We start from the raw sequence: 20490 nt of genomic DNA on the forward strand, positions 1-20490 counted from the left end.
AGGGCTGGGGTCCGAGCCCTGCAGAACAGTGGGCAGTAGAGGGGACCACAGAAGCGAGGCCAGCTCAGAAGCCCCCAGCTTTGTCCCCAGTCTCAGTCAGTATTATTTCATTCATTCATTCATACAGTGTTTAATGAACTCCTGAACCAGATACTGAGGATCCAAGGGGGGCAGATGGCCCACAGTTCCTGTCTTCAAGGAGTTTACATCAGCCTCACACCTCCTCTCTCCCTGCCTAGCATCCACGGCTCCTTCTAAGCCCAGAAGAACCACCAGTATTAGAATCCACTTCCCAAACAGCAAGGAAATCAAACCAATCAATCCTAAAAGAATCAACCCTGAATATTCACTGGAAGGCCTGGTGCTGAAGCTGAAGTTTCAATACTTTGGCCAGCTGACGGAAAGAGCTGACTCATTGGAAAAGACCCTCATGCTGGAAAAGATTGAAGGCAGGAGGAGAAAGAGATGTCAGAGGATGAGATGGTTGGATGGCATCACCGACTCAGTGGACATGAACTTGAACAAATTCTAGGAGATGGTGAAGGACAAGGGAAGGCTGGCGTGCTGTAGTCCGTGGGAGCGCAAAGGGTCAGACACAACTAAGCGACTGATCAAAAACAATCCAGCCAGGTCCTCAGACAGGACCCCACGCCCTTCTTGTTCGTGTCTATCTTCCCCACCAGATGGACATTCAGAGGGCAGGGGCCTCATTTGTCTTCTCGGCCCTGGTGTTCTCCAGGCCTGGCCCAGAGTAGATGACCAATTGCCGTTTGTTGAATGGAAGTGGGATAGCAATGAGGTGGTCACATCATCCCTGCAGGAGCAAGCAGAGCAGGGGGGCTTCCTCTGAGTCCGAGGCACTGGGCTCCTAGAACTTGCAATGTTACAAGAAGCCTTTGATGAGGCTTTTTGTGGGGTGGGCGTGATCACGTGAGTAGGACTGAGAGCTGGAGGTTTTAGGGCCGGGAGGGTTGCAGGGGAACAGAGAACCAGAGTGGTGCTGTCAGTCCAGTTCACAGCCCCTGGGGCGGTTCCACTTCCCCTTTTTCAAAAGCAAACACGGTGGAGGAAGGAAGGGGCCAGCTTCCACAGCACCCTTTGATAGGCCCAGGGGCCTGGTGACAGGAACAGGAAATATGAGCCAGCAGAGATTAAGTAGGAACCAGCTGGGGGTTTGCCCTGCCTGCCTCCACCTGCAGGCAGTCCCCCAGTCATCTGCATCCAGCCTTGGCAGAGGATGAAGGGCAAATAGGTCAGCTGAGTCAGGGCCTAATAGGACCCTGAGAAAGAGACTTGGGGGATGAGACAGGACAAAACTTTGAGGAGACAGGCTGGAGGGAAAGGGATGAAGAGCAGGAGCTGCAAGCAGATGCTCTCTGGAGGAGGGAGGAGGGTGGGGGAGCTTGAGACATGGATTTGGAGGGCCACGTGGTTCTGGGCAGCTAGCTTGGACCTTCAGAGAGCCAGTTTTGCCCCATTTAGGGGGACATCAGAGATGGAGGTACTAGGATGGGACCTTCAGCACCACAGTCTACTGCCCAGATAACATCTCCACATATGCTGTTCCACTGGAATGTGGATTAGATCGGTACTGTTCAATACAACTTTTTGCAATGAGTTATTTGTTCTATAGCTAGGTTTTCCAACATGGTGGCCACTAATCACACAGGCCAGTAGCTATCATATTGGACAACACAGCTCCAGGCTCATGTGTAAGGTGAACAAAGCCACTTCCCACTATTTCTTTTTACCCCTCCCTATCGTTCCCATCGGAGAAGGCAATGGCACCCCACTCCAGTACTCTTGCATGGAAAATCCCATGGATGGAGGAGCCTGGTAGGCTGTGGTCCATGGGGTCGCTAAGAGTCGGACATGACTGAGCAACTTCACTTTCACTTTTCACTTTCATGCATTGGAGAAGGAAATGGCAACCCACTCCAGTGTTCTTGCCTGGAGAATCCCAGGGACGGGGAAGCCTGGTGGGCTGCCATCTACGGGGTCGCACAGAGTCGGACACGACTGAAGTGACTTAGCAGCAGCAGCAGCATCATTCCCATTCTCTCAAATCCTACTTTTCTTATGCCTCAAGCTAATCGATCAAAATTATGTTGTAACGGGTACAAATTTCATAGGCCGTAAACTAATGTAAAAACGCAAAATAATTGATTTTTCTGTCGTCGAGTGGAACATCTGTCTCAAGTACCCACCCTCTGGTAGAGATTTACTGTCAATAAATTCAGGTTAAATGCAGTCAATTGGGCACTTCCCTGGTGGTCCTGTGATTAAGAGTTCACTTGCCAACACAGGAGACACGGGTTCAATCTCTGGTCAGGGAAGATCCCACACGCCTGGGAGCAACTAAGCCCGAGCACCACGGCTAGTGAAACCCATGCGCCTAGAGGCCACACTCCACAACAAAAGAAGCTACTGCAATGAAGAGTAGCCTCCACTCCACTAGAGAAAGCCCATGTGCAGCAACAAAGACCCAGAGCAGACAAAAATAAATAAATAAACGCAGTCAAGTGACAATTTCCTTCTTCTTTTCCCTCGGAATACATGCAAGTCTATATCATTTCACTGAATCTCTTCTTTGATCTCTAAACTTCGTCTCTGGATTCTACTATTCCTACCTCTCCGGCAGGGCAAGTGCAGCAGGCATAGACTCTCTTCTCAAAGATTCATTTCTGCATCTAATGTTACATACCATCCTCCCTGCGTACATACTCCTGCACTTCCCACCCCTTATTAACATTTACTGAACACCTCCTGTGGGCCAGGCATATTCTAAGCACTTTAAACCTTTAGCCTGTTTAGTCTTCCCAATAACTCTCTGAGGGAAATGCCGTTAATATTCTCATTTTGCAGATGAGAAACTGGGGCACAGAGAAGTCCTCTGAAAAAGCTCATGCAGAAGGTATTCTTGGGCTAGAACTTCAAAAATCAGTATTATATAGGATTCCATCCCCCAGCAATCCTACTTCTAGGAATCCATCCCCAAAATATCCTGCCAAAAGCCTGAGAGTAATTACGCACAAGACTTTTTGTTATTATACTCTTTGTAATAGCAGATGACTGGAAACTACCCAAATGTCCCTCAACAGGGGATTAAGTGAATAAATCATGGTCCATTTACCTGATGCAGTACTATGCAGCTGTGAAAAGGGAATGAGTTGTCTCTACACATTATAATAGGGTGAATTTCAGAATTTATCACTAAAAACATAGAGACATATAGTTAAAGACGGGCTGAGAACTTCAGAACATACTTACTGAAAGAAGTGTATGTAGTATGCTATCAGTTATGTGAGAAAGAGGGGATATAAATATATATATACATACATATGCATATATCACTTAAAATTAAAGAGGAGGGAATTCCCTGGCAGCCAGGTGGTAAGGACTCTGTGCTTACACTGCTATGGGTCCAGGTTTAGCCCTTGGTCAGGGAACTAAGATCCCACAAGGCTCGTGGTGCAGTCAAAAACTTAATTATTTAAAAATTAAAGAGGAAAACAAACAAAAAAACACTTTAACAAACAATTACCTCTCAAAAGAAATATATATGGTATGCTACCAGTTATGTAAGAAAGAGGGGATATATGTACACATATACACTTACACTCTTTAAAATTAAAGAAGAAAATACAAAAATAAAACTTTTTAAACATGATTACCTATGACAGGGAAAGACCAGAGTGGAGGGAACAGGTATAGAATCTAGACTTACTATGAGTATACTTTATTTTGAAGGTTTGGCTGTAGAACTCTATCACTGTTCTACATAATTATTAAAGCAAAACTGAATTTCAAATAAAGTAATCCCTAAAACTTGAAATCAAAATGAAACAGATGTATCAAACTAGGAATTAAATTGATAGTGGAATCATTCACAGAAGAATCATTTCAAATAATTTTGATATGTTAATTTGACTATACATTCTTGGATTATACATAAATTTAGTGTTATTGCCATTCAAAACCCAGACTCTCAGTATAAGGGAAAAGAAATATAAATTTAAAACTGAACAAGTTAAGCAAAGACTCTGTAATCTAAATTAAATTTGAATTTATCAGTGTGAACTCAAGACCTCTTAATTTTTTTTTATCTCTATCCACTGAAAGGACCTGGAAACAATTACCAATGGAGTAGCTATGAGCATGCCTAGAGGAAAGATTGTGAAAGATCTAAATATCATTTCCCAAGAATCAAGGCTCTTTGGAGAAATGGCCAATTCCAGGTCTAGTGCAAAAAAAAAAAAATGTACAAGATGATCCCAGAACATCTTGCTATTCCAGAAAGCAAATAAGCTAGAAGGTCATGTCAAAAGGACTCAGAAATCAATTTGAAGAGATTCTATCTGGCTAAAGATGAGACAATTTGAGTATGAATAGGGTTTAAAATCAACACATTTAAAGTCCTTAAGTTCATAATGATACTCAATAAAAAAAGAAGAAAAAGAAAATCTCATTGGATTCTCTTTGAGCATGTTAGGGAAGCAAGTTAACATTTTGAAAGTTGGTAAATAAAAAGAAAGAATCAGTATTTTTTTTCCACTTCTCCTATACAAACTGATTCTCGTTGTAATCAACTAATTTGTTACAGGAAGTTTCTATTGATAGACGTATTTCTGCTAATAGGTGAAAAAAATTAAGAATTAGAGTTTTGGACTTCCCTGGTGGTCCAGTGATTGACTCTGTTTCCACTTCAGGGTGCGTGGGTTCAATCCGTGGTGGGGAACTAAGATCCCGCATGCCACACGGTATAACCAAAAAAAATTTTTTTTTAATTAGAATTTTGCATTTGGGATTTTGCAGCCTTCAACAAAACACTAGGTTGAGGCCATGATCATCAATGGCTCGGAATGTCGCTGAAAGAGAGAGAAATACATATTCATGGTGTGCTTCCTGGTAGAGGTGTGCAACATCACCTGTGAGGTATTCCTGCTAAAAAACCATCTAACCTGACTCTGTTAAGATCCTAGTCACATCATATAAAGGGATACATTAAATGACACCACAGGGATGTGATCAGCAAAATCGACACTGTAGAAAACTCTACAAGACAAATACTTCATTTCTTCAATAAATAAATTGAAGAAAAAGGGGTTATCTCTCCAAGTCCTCTCTATTTCACTTCCCACTCTTACACAAAAAGAGAGAGACAGTGGAAGAGCCTGTACATTGAAAGAGTCTTAAGAGACATATCATTCAATGCAGTCTATAGACCTTGTTTGGATCTTGATTCAAACAAATACATCATCTGTTTTCAAATAACACAGCAATTGGGTATATTTGAGCCCTGAAGGGATGTTTGGCAGTGTTAAGAATGTGTTGTTGATTTTGTAGGTGCAATAATGGTATTGCGGTTACATGCTGAAAGTTCTTATCTTTAAGAGAGACACGAGGAAATGTTTACAGATGAAATGATATATACAGTGTGTGGTATTTGCATAAACTCAAACAACGGAGGAGGGGGAGAGGTGGGCGTATAGGAAGTTCACCCATGAGTTGATAACTGTTGAAGCTGGGTGATAGGTATGTGGAGGTTCATTACGTTATTCTACTTTTGTATTCACTTAAAATTTTCTATAACAGGGACTTCCCTGCTGGTCCAGCGGCTAAGACTGCGCTCTTCCAATGCCAGGGGGCCTGGGTTCGATCCCTGGTCGAGGAACTAGATCCCACAAGACACAACTAAAGAGCTCGCATGCCACAGTGAAGATCCTCCAACTAAGACCTGGCACATGGAGAAGGAAATGGCAACCCACTCCAGTATTCTTGCCTGGAAAAGTCCATGGACAGAGGAGCCTGGCGGGCTGCAGTCCATGGGGTTACATGACTGAGCATGTACGCACGAGGGTGGAGGGAGATGGGTTGGTAGCAATAAAGTGGTAGAACTAAAAAAAAAAAAGACCTGGCACAGCCAAATAAATAAATATATATTTTTAAATTTCTATAATAAAAAATCTTAAGGGAAAAAGCAAACATTAATTGTTTTGTAGTCTTTCTGCATTTCTGCTACAAAAACCACCTCTGAGGCCAAAGGTACTCGTCTGAACCTGAGAAAGATAAGGGGTTATAAGGCTGTGAAGAAAGAGGAGGAGGAGGAGAAAGGGAAGGAGAGGGAGGGGAGAGGAGGAGAAGGAAAGAAATACATTGATTCATGCTTCAGTCTATTTTTTTTTTTCAGTCTCTTTTTTTTAAACTGGGGTGAAGTTCACATGACATTACATGAGCTACTTTAAAGTGTACAGTCCACTGACACTTAGTATATTCATTATGTTGAACACTCATCATCTCTGTCAAGTTCCAAAACATTTACACCACCCCCCCAAAAGAATCCCCTCAGGCCTCTCCTGGCAACCACCTTCTGCTTTCAGTCTCTATGGATTTACCTATTCTGGATATTTCATATACATGGAATCAGAGAAGAGTTTCACTTCAAACTGTGTTCAACCACATGTGTACTGACCTCTATTGTGTACCAGGCACCAGCTCAGCTCTAGAGATAAGATAATGAAGATGGATACGTGACCCCAACCTTCATGGGGCATGAGACCATTGTGCAAATAAACACAAACAATTAGCTATCTAATTACAAATGTGCAAATGCTGCAGAATTGAAGAACTGAATTACAGGGAAGGTAAAACAAAGGAGTGGGTGGTGAGGGTCTGATCTGGTGAATGAGGGAGGGCTTTTCTGAAGAGGTGACATTTTAATTGAGCCCTAGGGAATTCCCTGGCTGTCCAGTGGTTAGGACTCTGCGCTTTCACTACTGAGGGCCTGGATTCAGTTCCTGGTCAGGGAACTAAGATCCCACAAGCTGTGTGCCGTGGCCAAGAAAATATCTAAAATGTAAATAAACTGAACCCTACAGAATGACTAGGGATGAATGAACCAGCGGAGGAAAGACAGACAGATCTTCCTAGCCAGGTCAGAGGGAAGACATTGGAAGTCTTAAACAGAGGGGTCATGAAACTTGACTTGTTTGATTTTGTGAGATTTTTGCTTTTTTATTAACAGAAGCCCATAGTTTACACCAGGGTTCTCTCATCGTGTTGTATATTAATACTTCTGAGTTTTGACAAATGTCTGAGGACAAGAGTTCACCATTATAGCATCATACAGAAAGTTTCACTGCTCTAAAAATACCCTGTGCTTGACATTTTTTTCTCTCCAGTTCCTCCCTGACCTCAATTGATCTTTTTACTGTCCCTATAGTTTTGCCTTTTCCAGAAGTTGGGCTCATATAATATGTAGCCTATTCAGATTGGCTTATTTCAGTTAGCAATATGCATTTACAGATCTTCCATGTTTTTTCATGGTTTGATAGCTCATTCTTTTGTGTGTCGGGGGAGGGATAAAATATACATAACATAAAATTTACCATTTTAAACATTTTTAAGTATGCAGTTCAGCAGTATTAAGTATTTTCACATTGTCATGCAACCATTCAACCCAAAGCTTAGCTCATTCTTTATTGCTCAATAATATTCCACTGTACAGATAGATGAATCAGGGTTTGTTTATCCACTCACTTGAAGAGAGATGATTTGTTTTTAAATAAGACCACTGGCTTCCATGTAGAGGGCTGACTGGAGAAGCACTAAGAATGAAGGCAGGGAAGCTGGGGAGGAGGCTAATGCTGTGGTCCAAGCAAGAGAGGACAGTGGCTTCTACCGGGGTGGTCTCAGCGGAAGTGGAAAGAAGTGGACAAATATTAATATGAGATCACGAGAGGGTGGAATTGTCAGGATTTGAAGATAGATTAGATGTGGGGTTTCCGGGAGAGGGAAGAATTAAGGATGAAATCCAGCCTCGTAGCTTGGGGGACTGGGTAGGTAGGATGGTGCCATTGACTGAGATGAGGAAATGAAAAAGGAAGGATGGATTTAGGAGAAGACCACAAATTCAGCTTTGGATTTGATATTTTGAAACATCTGAGAGATGTCCAAGTGGAAATGTGAAGTGACCCATTGAATACATGCACCTCAGACCCCTTTCCGCTTTCTTATCAAACAATTCATCCCACTGACCTATTCCTAAGCAGGCCACATTTCCTTCAGCCTCAGGACCATGGCATTGCTGTTCCCTTTGCCCAGAACATCTCCCCTGAGATGGCCATATAGCTAGGTCCTTCTTAACATTCAGACCTCAGGTCAAACAGCATCTGATCAAACAATCCTTCTTTGAACCCAAGTTAAGTCAGTCAGAAGGAGTGAGTTAGAGATCCGCATGGATCAGATTTTGCTACAATGATGCTGCATTAAAAAAACTTCTTTGCCAAGGTGATGATTTTGAAATGTATAGAAATATCCAATCAGTATGTTGTGTAACAGGAGCTGACATAGTGTTATAGGTCAATTATACTTCAGAAACAAACTCTTAGAAAAAGATATCAGATTTGTGGTAACCAGAGGAAGGGGGTGAATGAAATGGATAGAGGTGGTCAAAAGGTACAAACTTCCAGTTATAAGATAAGTAAGTACTAGGGATGTGATGTACAACATGATAAATATAATTAACACAGCTAGATGTTATGTATGAAAGGTGTTAAGGGAATAAATCCTAAGTGTTCTCATCATAAAGAAAATTTTTTTTCTATTTCTTTAGTTTTGCATCTGTATGAGATGATGGATATTCACTAAACTTGCAGTGGTCATCATTTCATGGAAGTATGTAGGTCAAATCATTACGCTGTTTACCTTAAACTTACCCAGTGCGTGCGTGCGTGCGTGCATGCTAAATCTCTTCAGTCATGTCTGACTGTGCGATGCTATGGACTGTAGCCTGCCAAGCTCCTCTGTCCGTGAAATTCTCCAGGCAAGAAAACTGGAGTGGGTTGCCAGTATTCCTCCAGGAGTTCTTCCCAACCCAGAGATGGAACCCATAGTCTCCTGTTTCTCCTGCATTGCAGGTGAGTTTTTCACCACTAGCACCCAAACTTATACAGTGCTGTCTGTCAATTATATCTCAATAAAGCTGGAAGAAGAAGAAAAATAGCAGCTTCTACAAACTGAGTGCTTATAAAAGTAAGCATTCATTTCTCACCCAGGGGTCTGCAAGTCAGTTTGGGGTTCATCACAGCTCTCCTAGGCTGGGCTCCAGGCCGTGGGGTGCATGCCCCATGAATCTTCTCATTCTGAATCCAGGCTGAAGCAGCCCCCACTGTCTGGGACTCACGGTTCTCACGACCAGTGACAGCTGCTCAAGAAGGGGAAATGGAGACATCGTCACTTCAACACACATTCTTTTGGCCAATGCAAGTCACATGGTTAATTCCAATGTCAACACAGTGAGGAAGTGTATTCCTCCCATGGTGAGGAGGGCTGGGGGAAGTAAATATTTGCTGAACAATAATACAATCTACCACTGGACTCAACTCTTTTTTTTTTTCTAGATAGCTATGTTTATTGAGTAATCCTCCCACACGCTTATGAAATACCATCTCCTATGGATGGATGGATGGATGGATGGTTGGAAGGATGGAAGTGTAGATGGATGGATGGATGGATGGATGGAAGGATGGTTGAAGGATGGAAGTATAGATGGATGGATGGATGGATGGATGGATGAAGGATGGAAGTATAGCTGGATGGATGGATGGATGGATGGGGGAATGTGCCTTTTAAGGCAGGAAGATTCTCCTCATTCTTCAGATGAGAAACCTGAGGAAAGAGAAGCAGCTTGCATGAGGTCACAGAAACCACCCACATCCAGCCCAGCCTGGCTGGCTCCTTCAGCTCAGTTCCCTACACACAGTAAGTGAGTGGCGGTGGGGGTGTGGGTGTGGGGTGGGGGGGACGGGTGCTATTCTCTGGGCAGCGGGCCCACAGCTCCCATTCTGCCCCCTCACAAAGGCTTGGTTGACTTGCACATAATCGAGGTCAAGTACACCGGAGGATCCCCTTGCTGAAATTCAATCTCAGATCTCACTCTGAAGCCAGGTGGGAACTTGATTTGTCATTTCCGGGTCTCAGAGTCCTGAAGGTTAATTGTATGCTGGGGGTGTGAGTCATGGGTGGCTTTAACTGCTGATTAAGTGTTCCGTGAAATTCTGCATCCTAGCCCAACAATGCCCACCCCTAAGGTACAGTCAGTCATCTAGATTTATACCCCGGAGTGGGACACACACCAGAGCTCACACACCAGGCACAGGAAAAATCTGGAAGGACATTCCTCAGATAAACGGTGCGTGTCTTAGATAACAGTGAACACTTCTCTCAAAGCAGGATTACTCAGGACTTTAGCTTGATATCTGTGTGTAACGTTTGAACAGTTCACAGTGAACATACAAGTGGCTTCTGCCGTCAGGGAGGCAAAAGGCGTCTGGAAATATTTTCAAGTTCATACTAGCGTGCAAAAAGCAATCCCTCGCAGGGTGGTTGGGAAACTCCAGAAAATCTTCCTTCAGGATCCTCCTCCCACACATTATCAGAAACTCGTTTTCAGAAACACTGAGTCAGTCCCCAACCACTCCCCTGCAGTCAGCACGCCAGCGACTACCTAACCACACACCGGGGGCTGAGTGAGCCAGGGTGACGGCGACAGGCTGGGGAGCAGGTGGGGCGGGAGTCCTCGAGGTCCGAATCCTTACGCAGCTGACGCGGATGGAATCGGCCCCTGGGCCAGACACTGTGCGAAGTGTTCCACATGGATTATCACATTTAATCCGCACGACAAGTCTATGTGGTCAGAGCTATTATTATCGTGTTTTACAGCTGTGGAAACTGCAGTACAGAGAGGCGAAGGAACTTGCCCAAGGTCACAGAACGAGCAGATGGCGGAACTGACTTTCAATTCCAGAGTCTGTGCTCTTAACCGGCTACACCCAGTGCTGCCTCCCCGTAGGAACCTGCCTGAATTCCACAGGCAGGAAATTGTAAAGTCAGAATGCAAACCAAGCAAAGTTCAGCAGCAGCCTCCAGAAAAACGTGCCTCTCATTGATAAGGTATCCCCAGCCCTGCTCATTTCTGGAGCCACCGCCAGCACGCTGGGTGATGTGGGTGGCTTCCCTGAACCTCATTTCCCATGGCTGAAAATGCCAAGATTATTCCTGATCCCCGGGAGCCGGAGAGGCTTGTGGGAGAGGACAAGTCCTCCCCTGGACTGTGGGAGGCTCTCAGTTTAGATATATCTGTGTACTTGCTGCTTTCCAGGAGTTCGGCACAGTTGGCCAAGTGGGCATGGGAGCGAGTCTATTCCATGAGCTCTGTGATGGAGAGGTGTGTTAGGTGCCCTGGGGCCAGAGGCCAGGCACCAGCTGAAATGTCAAGGGTTACAATGGATCCGGAAAACTCGGCTGAGGGAAAACTAGAATAAACAACCCCCAGGAGGAGAGAGGGGGAGTCTGGTTCGTCATCTTTCCTGTTTTCCCAGACTGGCCCAGTCCCAAAACCTCTTCTTAATCTTGTCAAGATTTTGGCCCTCTGCCCCAGCAAGGAGACGCCAGGAGGCCCACAGCGAGCCAAGTCTTCAAGGAAGTGATATCTTCTGTAGGTCAAGAAAAGGGAAGAGGCTTTCTGGGAGCCAGGGACTCCCAGAGAAGGCAGGGACTGAACCAGGGGAGCTTCCTCCTTGAGCCAGTGGAGAAATTGAGGCTTAGAACAGGGCAAGGTCTCTTTATTTGCTGGTGGCAGGTTTGGGGCAGGTGGCCCCGGCTCCAGTCGCCCAGGACAGCATCTCCTCCACTGCAGAGCACTGACTGCCCTCTTCCTTCCCTTTCGAGGATAACCCAGGCAGGGGGAAGCCACCTTCACTCCCTCTCCCCACAGCTTTTTCTAGCAACATCTCCCCATCAGTGTACTGGGGACTTTGAGAACAAAGATGTGGGTCCCATGGATACTGGAGAAGGAAGTGGTATCTGAAAAGCACTTGGTACATTTGACCCTGTAGGAAATGTTGATGGACCTTCTGAAACAAAGAACCAAATCTCCCAAAGCACCTACTGTGAGCCTGTGCGGGGCCCGGCATATTCAACTCGATACATCATCCAATCATCACACTAACACTGGGAAGTAGATCACAGCGCCAACATGCAGATGAGGCAACTGAGGCTCACGGGGGAGATGTTTCCTGTGGATTCTACCTCCACCCCATAGCTCTCTTCTGAGAATCACACCCAGCTGTCCACTTCATCTCGGGCATCCCCACTGTATGCACCACATTTCGTTCCACCCTCCACTTGAACGACCCTAAGTTCATCATCTTCCCATCCTGAGGACTTCTGTTTTCCCATCACAGCCTCACCATTCAAAACCGGGGGATTTCCCCAGTAGTTCAGTGGTTAAGACGCCGTACTTCCACTGCAGGACACACGAGTTCCGTCCCGGGTAGGGGAACTAACACCCCGAATGCCTTGAGGCACAGCCAAAGAAATAAACAAATGAATAAAATTAAAAACAACACGGGCTATCAACCCTGGCTCCACCCTCTCTGGGCTTCCCTGGTGGCTCAGTGGTAAAGAAGCCACCTGCCAATGCAGGAAACCCGGGTTCAATTCCTGGGTCAGGAAGATTCCCTGGAGGAGGAAACGGCAACCCACTCCAGTATTCTTGCCTAGAAAACCCCATCGACGAAAGGTGCCCGGCGGGCTACAGCCCACGGGGTTGCAAAAGTCAAACATGACTTAGCAACTAAACAGCAACAATGACAACCACTCTCTCACCTGGTCTCACCTCCAAGCAGGAGTCCCGACCAGTGGTCCCATCTCTGACTCTTTCAGACGCTGGATTTCCTTACTTCTAGGGTTTGTAGAATAGTTTCCAGACTTCTCACTCCTCACTTCTCGATGACTCCAACACTTTCTGAGCAGACATTCTCCCTGTACTTTATCTCTACACTCATCTACCCCCCATCCAAATATCTATTCTTTCTAAAAATTTAATTCTTCCTAATCTCACCTAACTGAAAATCCCTCAGCGGTGTCTCACTGCCCTCAGGAGAAACTCCTTACCAGGGCTTACATGCATGCAGGCTAAGTCTCTTCAGCTGTGTCCAACTCTTTGCGACTCCATGGACTGTAGTCGACCAGGCTCCTCTGTCCATGGGATTCTCCAGGCAAGAATACTGGAGTAGGTTGCCATGTCTGTCTCCTTCTCCAGGGGATCTTCCTGACCCAGGGCTTACCAGACCCCCAAAAATCTTGACCCTGGCTGCCCTCTCTGGTCTCAGGTTGGGTCACTACCTACCCTCTGTTCCCCACCCCCCACATCAGACATTCTGGAATCCTCACAGTTTGTCTTTCACTTCCAGGGCTGGGCTCATGCTATTTTCTCTGCCTTCCCCTGTCTAACTCCTTTTCATCTTTCACATCTCAGTTTAGTCACCACTTCCTGACCAGCCTGTCTTGAAGCTTTGTGAGCTGCCCCTTCAGTGAATTCCCAGGGTCCCCCTGTCCGTCCTCCACCAGGCTGCAAACCCTCTCCCTATCCCACGTCCCTGTTTCAGCCCACAGAGCCTGCCCAGCACGGCAGAATGTTGAAGTAGCACCCTCCAATGGAAACCTAATGCGTGCCACATGCATCACTGCGTTTTCTAATCGCCACATTTTAAAAAGCAACATAGAAATAGATGAAATTAATTTTTTAAAGATTTTTTTCTTAATGAGCACCGTTTTTTAAGTCTTTATTGAATTTGTTACCATACTGTTGCTGTTTTATGTTTTGTTTCTCTGGCCACGAGGCCTATGGGAATCGTAGCTCCCTGACCAGGGATCAAACCGGCATTGCCTGCATTGGAAGGTAAAGCTTTTACCAATGGACCACCAGGGAAGTCCCTGATGAAGTTAATTTTTTTTAATTAATTAATTAATTTATTTGGCTGCACTGTGTCTTAGTTGCTGCATATGGGATCTAATTCCCTGACCAGGGTTCGAACCTGGGCCCCCTGCATCAGGAGCTCAGAGTCTTAACCACTGGACCACCAAGGAAGTCCCTGAAGTTAATTTTAATAGTACATTTTAACCCAATATTTCAAAAATTGTCTTATTTCAACATATAAGCCAGATAAAAACTTTGAGCCTTTGATTTTCTTCTAAGATTTTGAAATCTGGTGTGTGTTTTACACTCACAGTGCAGGGTCCGTGTGCTCAGTCGTGTCCAACTCTCTACCACCCCGTGGACTGTAGCCCGCCAGCCTCCACTGTCCACGGCCCATGGGATTTCTCGGGCAAGAAGACTGGAATGGGTTGTCATTTCCTTCACTAGGGGATCTTCCTGACTCAGGGTTTGAACCCGCGTCTCTTGCACCTCCTGCTTTGGCAGGCAGGTTCTTTACCAACTGTAACACCTCAGAAATCCTTTTACACACAGCACATCTCAGTTTGGAGTGGCCACGTTTCAAGGGCTCAGTATCACCATGGGCTAGTGCAGTTTTGGAGAATGCTTAATGTTTCTTGGTCTATATCCTGCCCTGAGGACACTAATTCTGAGAAGTACTCACAGGCCTTCTATAAGAAAAGGAATTCTAAGTCATGTAAGTCTTCAAAACACTGACAAAGTGAATCAGTTTTTATGCTTCCGGATCTCCCAGAGTCTTATCTGTGCTAGTATAAGATGTGATATGAGAAATAGACCAGCGAGCGTGGAGCATTTGCTCAACTCCTTTGAGCTCCAAGCTCTATTTTCACAAAGCATTTCTGGGGATTAGCGTCCAGTGGAATGTTCTGTAGTAAATGTTCGTTTAGCCACATCCCTGAATCAGTCAATCCCAGGATCTCCACAAGAAGAATTCAGAGTTCAGAAAGCCCTACCTCAAGTGCCTCTGAGTCTGGCACTCAGGAAAACACCCAAAACCTGAATATTGAATTGACTAATTAATTCAGGGAGATTGCAGAGGGCAGGGCTAGAATCAGTAAGCAAAAACTGCAGCATATCTGAGCACAAAGAGGACAGCTTTGGGGGTTTTGAGTGAGTGTGTGTGTGTGTGTGTGTGTGTGTGTGTAAGTAACAGCTTAAAGCTAACTTGCCACATCTTCTTGGAAAATGCAGTAGGTAGCCTGATGAGATGACTTCTCCATCTAGAAGTGATCAAAGCTGGAGTTGTGGGGACGTGGGGGAGGTGGAATCCACCCTAGCATCTCTAATTTCCCTCCTTTAGAACTAAACGAATAAAATAAAATCAAGAGGAAAGAAAGCAACAAAATAAAAAACCCAGTGAGATAAGCACTTGAACTTTAGAGGAAGTGATCAGATGGGCTTGCATGTTCTGGGCACTTTATGAAGGATACACTTTGGGATTCTGTAGGCTCAGTGAAGGGTCAGTTTATAGCCAAAGACCTTTTGAGGCCACAGGTTCTTGGTTTTTGCTTTGTGGGGGGTTTCGGCCATGCCCCACAGCATGTTTCCTGACCAGGGATGGCACCTGCAACCTCTGCCTTGGAAGCGTGGAGTCTTAACCACGGGACTGCCAAGGAAGTCCCAGAATTTTTTGTTTTAATTCAGATTTTTGATCCGTTTTATACACAGTCAACATCTGATCAATGATGAATTGAATCAGTCAATCAATTAAAATATGTGTCTAGGGGTGTGGATAAGAGAATGATCTAGTTCTCTTAAAATTGTTTTTGTGGGACAAAACCAAGGAGGACCAATCTGCACTGTTCAAAGTCATCAGGATGGTCATCAGGTCACGCTGAGGGCAAGGAGAGGGAGAAAGCACATGGGGCAGAGGTGTTTCAGGCGGCCGACCAATTCTGTTCCTTGACTGGATGAAGGTTATATAGATGGGTTAAGGCTCATCAAGTTGCCTACTTCGGATATGCGTACTTTTCTATGTCTATGTTACACATTGGTAAGCAGTTTTATAAACTGCTTTTGTAATGACCGACTATTTTATCACACTAGGAGCAAAAGCGTGATTGTGATTAACCTAACTAAGATGATCAGGCCGGTCTGAGATTTGAGCTGAAGAGGAAGAGGTTAACCAACAGCCAGGTGTTTCTCATGGAGGCGCTGAGCAGCAGTTCTGCTGGCTCAGAGGGCAGTTAAAGGTTAGCCAAGCTGCAGAGGGGCCCTTAGCCATTGGCAAACAGGGAGCGGATGGATTCAGACCAATCCTAGAGCCTCCAGGTGCCCATCCGTAGGATACCTGGAAGAACCTGGAAGCTGGAGGCTTTAAAGGTTGGAGTCTGGGCCCCCAGGCCATGCATGAGGCCTGACCCAAAGCAGGTCCTGAGTGGCGTGTCCCTTTCCTTCCTCTTACCTGGATTTCAGGTATGGCAACCCTAGAAGTGCCGAAGCCTTCTGCCAGAAGGGGCTGGAGTGCCAGCAAGGATCCCAGAGGTGGGCACAGCTGGGCTGAGTGAAAGGGGAAATGAAACCAACCCTTGCATGGCTCACATGTGCTCAAGCAACTGCAAAGAAGCCACCTGTGGTCAGTTGAAGGCATGGATGGGGGAGAAGGAGGGAGCTTCAGAGAAGTGGGGGAGGTGATGTGCCTTTCAGGCGACAGGGAGAGGGGAGGTTATAAAAAAAAAAAGCAGCAGTTGAGAATAACAGGCAACACATCATGGGGTGTGGGTAGGGGGCAGAGGTAGGTTTCAGGCGGTGGAGATAAAAGGGTCAAAGGAAACAGCAGTTTGTAATGGGCAACACAATGTGGTACAGAGGAAAGACAGCCTGGACTTAGAGCAGTGTTGGCAAAACACATAACCATGGAGTTCTCTCAGCTGTGAAAATGGGACAATAATAGTTCCTTCCTCTTGGGGTTGTTAAGAGCACAAAATCAGTTGATGCGTGAAAAGGGGTTGTGCAAATCTTGTGGCTGCTGTTCACGACAATAAGGGTATTGGTGATAATACGGTAGGGAGACACTTCTGATTCTAAAGAGGCTTCTGATTGACTGGAGAGACAACAACAATCAGAAACCTAGAGGCGAGGGGAGGGGAGAAGCAGAGAGACCGTCTAGCAGAAGGGCTCTTAACTGGGGTGCGTTTGAACTTCTATGCAAATGCTGTATTTAAGAGTATCTGTGAATCCCTCGTATGTTATTTGTTGCTTATAAATGGAGCATAGCCTTTAAAAATTGTGAATCACTATATCATAAACTTGTAACTTAATATTGTATAGCAATTATATATTTTCAAGAACTTTTAGATAAATAAAAAAATAAAACACTGTAAAAAAAAAGAGTATATGCAAACTACTACATTTAGAATGGACAAACAACCAGGTGCTAAGGTATAGTATGGGGGGTTATATCCAAACTCCTGGGATAAACCATAACAGAAAAGAATATTTAAAAAGAATGTATATGTGTGTGTAACTGAGTTATTCACTATACAGCAGAAATTAGAACATTATAAATCAACTATACTTCAATTAAAAAATATAAAAAGTTTTTTAAAAAGAGTATATGTGGGTTTTTTTGGAGGGAGAGGGCCCATAGACCACATTCTCAAAGGGGTCTAGGACCTCTCCCTGTAGTTTAAGGATTACTGATCTAGAGAACTAAAGGCTCACGAGAGAGAAACACATGAAATAAGTGGGCCACCATCATCCATGGATGGAGTGAGCCATCTCCATGACCTAAGGCAGGGGTTTAGGGGATAGAGGAGAGCCTAAAAAGAAGAGACAGGATTTCCCCAGTGGTTCTTTGGTTAAGTCTCAAGCTTCCACTGCTGGAGGGCATGGGTTTGATCCCTGGTTGGGGAAGTTCTGCATGCCAGAAGACACAGCCAAAAAGAAGGAATGATTATACAAGCCACCTTTCCTGATCACGGTGCGTTAAAATTAAGGACTAACAATAATTTTAAAATAAATAAGTGAAATAAAAAGAAGAGGCAAAGGAGAGCGAGTTTGTTGGAATGAAGACTCAGAGGAAAAAGCCAGCTCACAGTGGGGATGGAAAGGCGGGGAAGGGAAACTCAGTTTTCAGTGTGGCCCAGGGAAGGCAGCAGAGACTGCTGGCTGAAGGCTGAGTGAGTGGGTGATGGGCAAGCCGCCCAACCCAGCAGCTGAAGTTTGGGAAAATTAGTGGGGCAGAATGCAGATGGGGGCAAGATCCTGGTCACAGATATGAACTTAGATCTTCTCAGTATGTAACTGATGTTTAAAGCCGCAAGAGTAAATGAGACAGTGAGTCGGGAGAACACAGAGGAGAGGTCTGAAGATTAATCTTGACTGTGTGTCTGGGAACTGTGAAAGGACTGAGTGGAGAAATTCTTTCCATTTGCCTGGTGTGTGATGGGAAAAAACTGTCAGCCAGTGGACACTGTTCTCCATCCGAAATACTTCTGGCTCTCAAGAAGAGTACTCTGCCAAGGGGAGGGACTCTTAACTATTGGCTCCATGGCTATTTTAGGGATCCCCCCCCACCCCCATAGAGTAGGGTGAGCTGAGACTTTGCTATCTGACAGCTGGGGGTTTGTATCCTGATTTGGCCATTTCATTCATTCATTCACACAAAAAATCTCTCTTAAGCATTCTCTGCATGCCTAACTTTCTACCAGGTGCTTTTAAGCAACAGGGAGCAAGAGATGACCCTTGGGCTCAAAAGTCTTGCCTCTACTTGAGGAAATGGACAATGACAGCAGCAAATGATAGGTGCTGGGGACATGTTGCTCTGAGAACAGACAGGAAAGGCGCTCATACTTCTCCAAACTTTAGTCTCCTTATCTGCAAAATGGGAATCATGTCACCAGTCTAGGGAGTTTTCTGGCATATCCCAGGCCCCCACTTGATACACAAAGGAGCTCACTGCAGCCCATGACTCATTAATTTATTCAACAAATATTAATTGAGCATCCACAGGTGCCAGGCACTGCTGTAGATGCTAGAAATTTGGCATTAAACTAAACAGATAAATAGAGTAGTCAAGAAAATCTCACTGAAAAGGAGATATTTTAGTAAAGATCTGAAAGAAGTGAGAAAGTAGGCCATGGAGATATTTGGGGGAAGGATGTCCCAGGCAGAAAGATCTACAAGTGTAAGGGTGCTAAGGCTGGAGGGTGAGTGGTAGGGAGACCAGTGAGGCTGGGGCGGGGTGATGGAGGTGAGGAGCACCAGCAGATGACGTCAAGGGACCAGGCAGGGGGCGGGGGTGGGCAGGGGAAGACCATGGGGGCCTGGGTAAGGACTTTGACTCTTATCCTGAGTGAGACGGGAGAGATTGGGGGGTATGAGCAGAGAAGTGAGAGAATTTCACATTTTTCAAAGGATCATGGTTTTAAAAGATCCCTTATTCTGAGGATGTCCTACAGGAAGACAAACACAGAAGAAGGGAGATGATGGAGGCTAAACCAGGTGGAGATGATGGAGGCTTGGGCTAAAATGGAAGCCGAGAGAAAGGGGAGAGAGGTTTAGCCTCTGGATATTTAAGGTCATGCCCATGGGATTTGCTGACAGGTTGGATATGGGTGATGTGGGGGCAGTAGATGAACAAGAGAAAGAGCCAAGGACATGGACTTCCCTAGTGGAACAGTGATTAAGAAATCGTCTTTCAATACAAGGTACTTGGGTTTGATCCCTGATCAGGGAAATAACATACTATAAGCTGCGGGGCAACTAAACCCGAGGGGCCACGGCTACAAAAACCCACAGGCTGCAACGAAGACCCAGGGAAGCCAAAAGAAAAAAAAAGGAAGAAAGCCACAAGCCAAGGCTGACTCAGAGGTTTGACCTGAGCCATTGACTGTGAGAAGGAAGACCGAGGGAGCGGCGGGTTCCGGGTTGGGTGAGAAAGAAATTTGGTTAGAGGTGTGTTTAAGAAGCCCATTGGAAGGAATTCCCTAGTAGTCCAGTGATTAGGACTCAGCGCTCTCACTGCCAAGGGTGTGGATTTGATCCCTGATCAGGGATAGTGGGTATATAAATGTGAGGCCAGAGCTGTGGTGTGAGTTGGCCAAGGCCCTGACTACTGATACGAACTCAGGACTTGTCAGTATGTAACTGGTATTTAGGGCTTCCCTGGTGGCTCAGAGGTTAAAGAGCCTGCCTGCAGTGCAGGAGACTTGGGTTTGATCCCCGAGTCAGGAAGATCCCCTGAAGAAGGAAATGGCAACCCACTCCGTATTCTTGCCTGGAGAATCCCATGGAGGGAGGAGCCTGGTAGGCTACAGTCCATGGGGTCGCAAAGAGTCAGACATGACTGAGCGACTTCACTTCACTTCACTTCAACTGGTATTTAAAGCCACAAGTTGAATGAGATAGGAAGAAAGGAGGTCTGAGGACAGAGTTCAGGAATTCTCTAACATCCAGCAATGACAGCCTCACCTGCTTTCATTTGGGGTTTCCAAGGCTCAACTTGGATATTCTGTAAGGTTTTGTGCAAATATTTTCTGTCTCCCAGTTCTCAATACTCATGCACAACAGGAAGGGGGAAATTCCCCCAGAGGAAGAAAAAGTCAATTTAAAATAGATTGTGTTGCCATTTTCCCCCAAATAACAGAAAAGCCAAGCTCTGGGTCTGATGGGAAATTTGGAGTCTTTGTTGTTGTTCATTGCTAAGTCATGTCTGGCTCTTTGCGACCCCATGGACTGCAGCACGC

The 20490-nt window shown here is 45.3% G+C and overlaps 1 long non-coding RNA gene and 1 other non-coding gene across 2 annotated transcripts in view; both read right to left on the reverse strand.

Moving 5' to 3' along the window:
* LOC122682135 overlaps positions 1–9319 on the reverse strand; it is a 163502-nt gene extending 154183 nt beyond the window's left edge. The window contains exon 1 of the long non-coding RNA XR_006337226.1: positions 9053–9319. This is a non-coding gene — a long non-coding RNA (uncharacterized LOC122682135). The remainder of the gene's footprint in view (positions 1–9052) is intronic.
* Positions 9320–13859: 4540 nt separating this feature from the next.
* TRNAR-CCU lies at positions 13860–13932 on the reverse strand. Its single transcript has one exon. It is a non-coding gene; the product is annotated as a tRNA-Arg (tRNA).
* Between the last annotated feature and the right edge of the window lie 6558 nt (positions 13933–20490).

The sequence above is a fragment of the Cervus elaphus genome, chromosome 23 (assembly GCF_910594005.1).
Source record: "Cervus elaphus chromosome 23, mCerEla1.1, whole genome shotgun sequence".
In the NCBI taxonomy this organism is placed as follows: domain Eukaryota; kingdom Metazoa; phylum Chordata; class Mammalia; order Artiodactyla; family Cervidae; genus Cervus; species Cervus elaphus.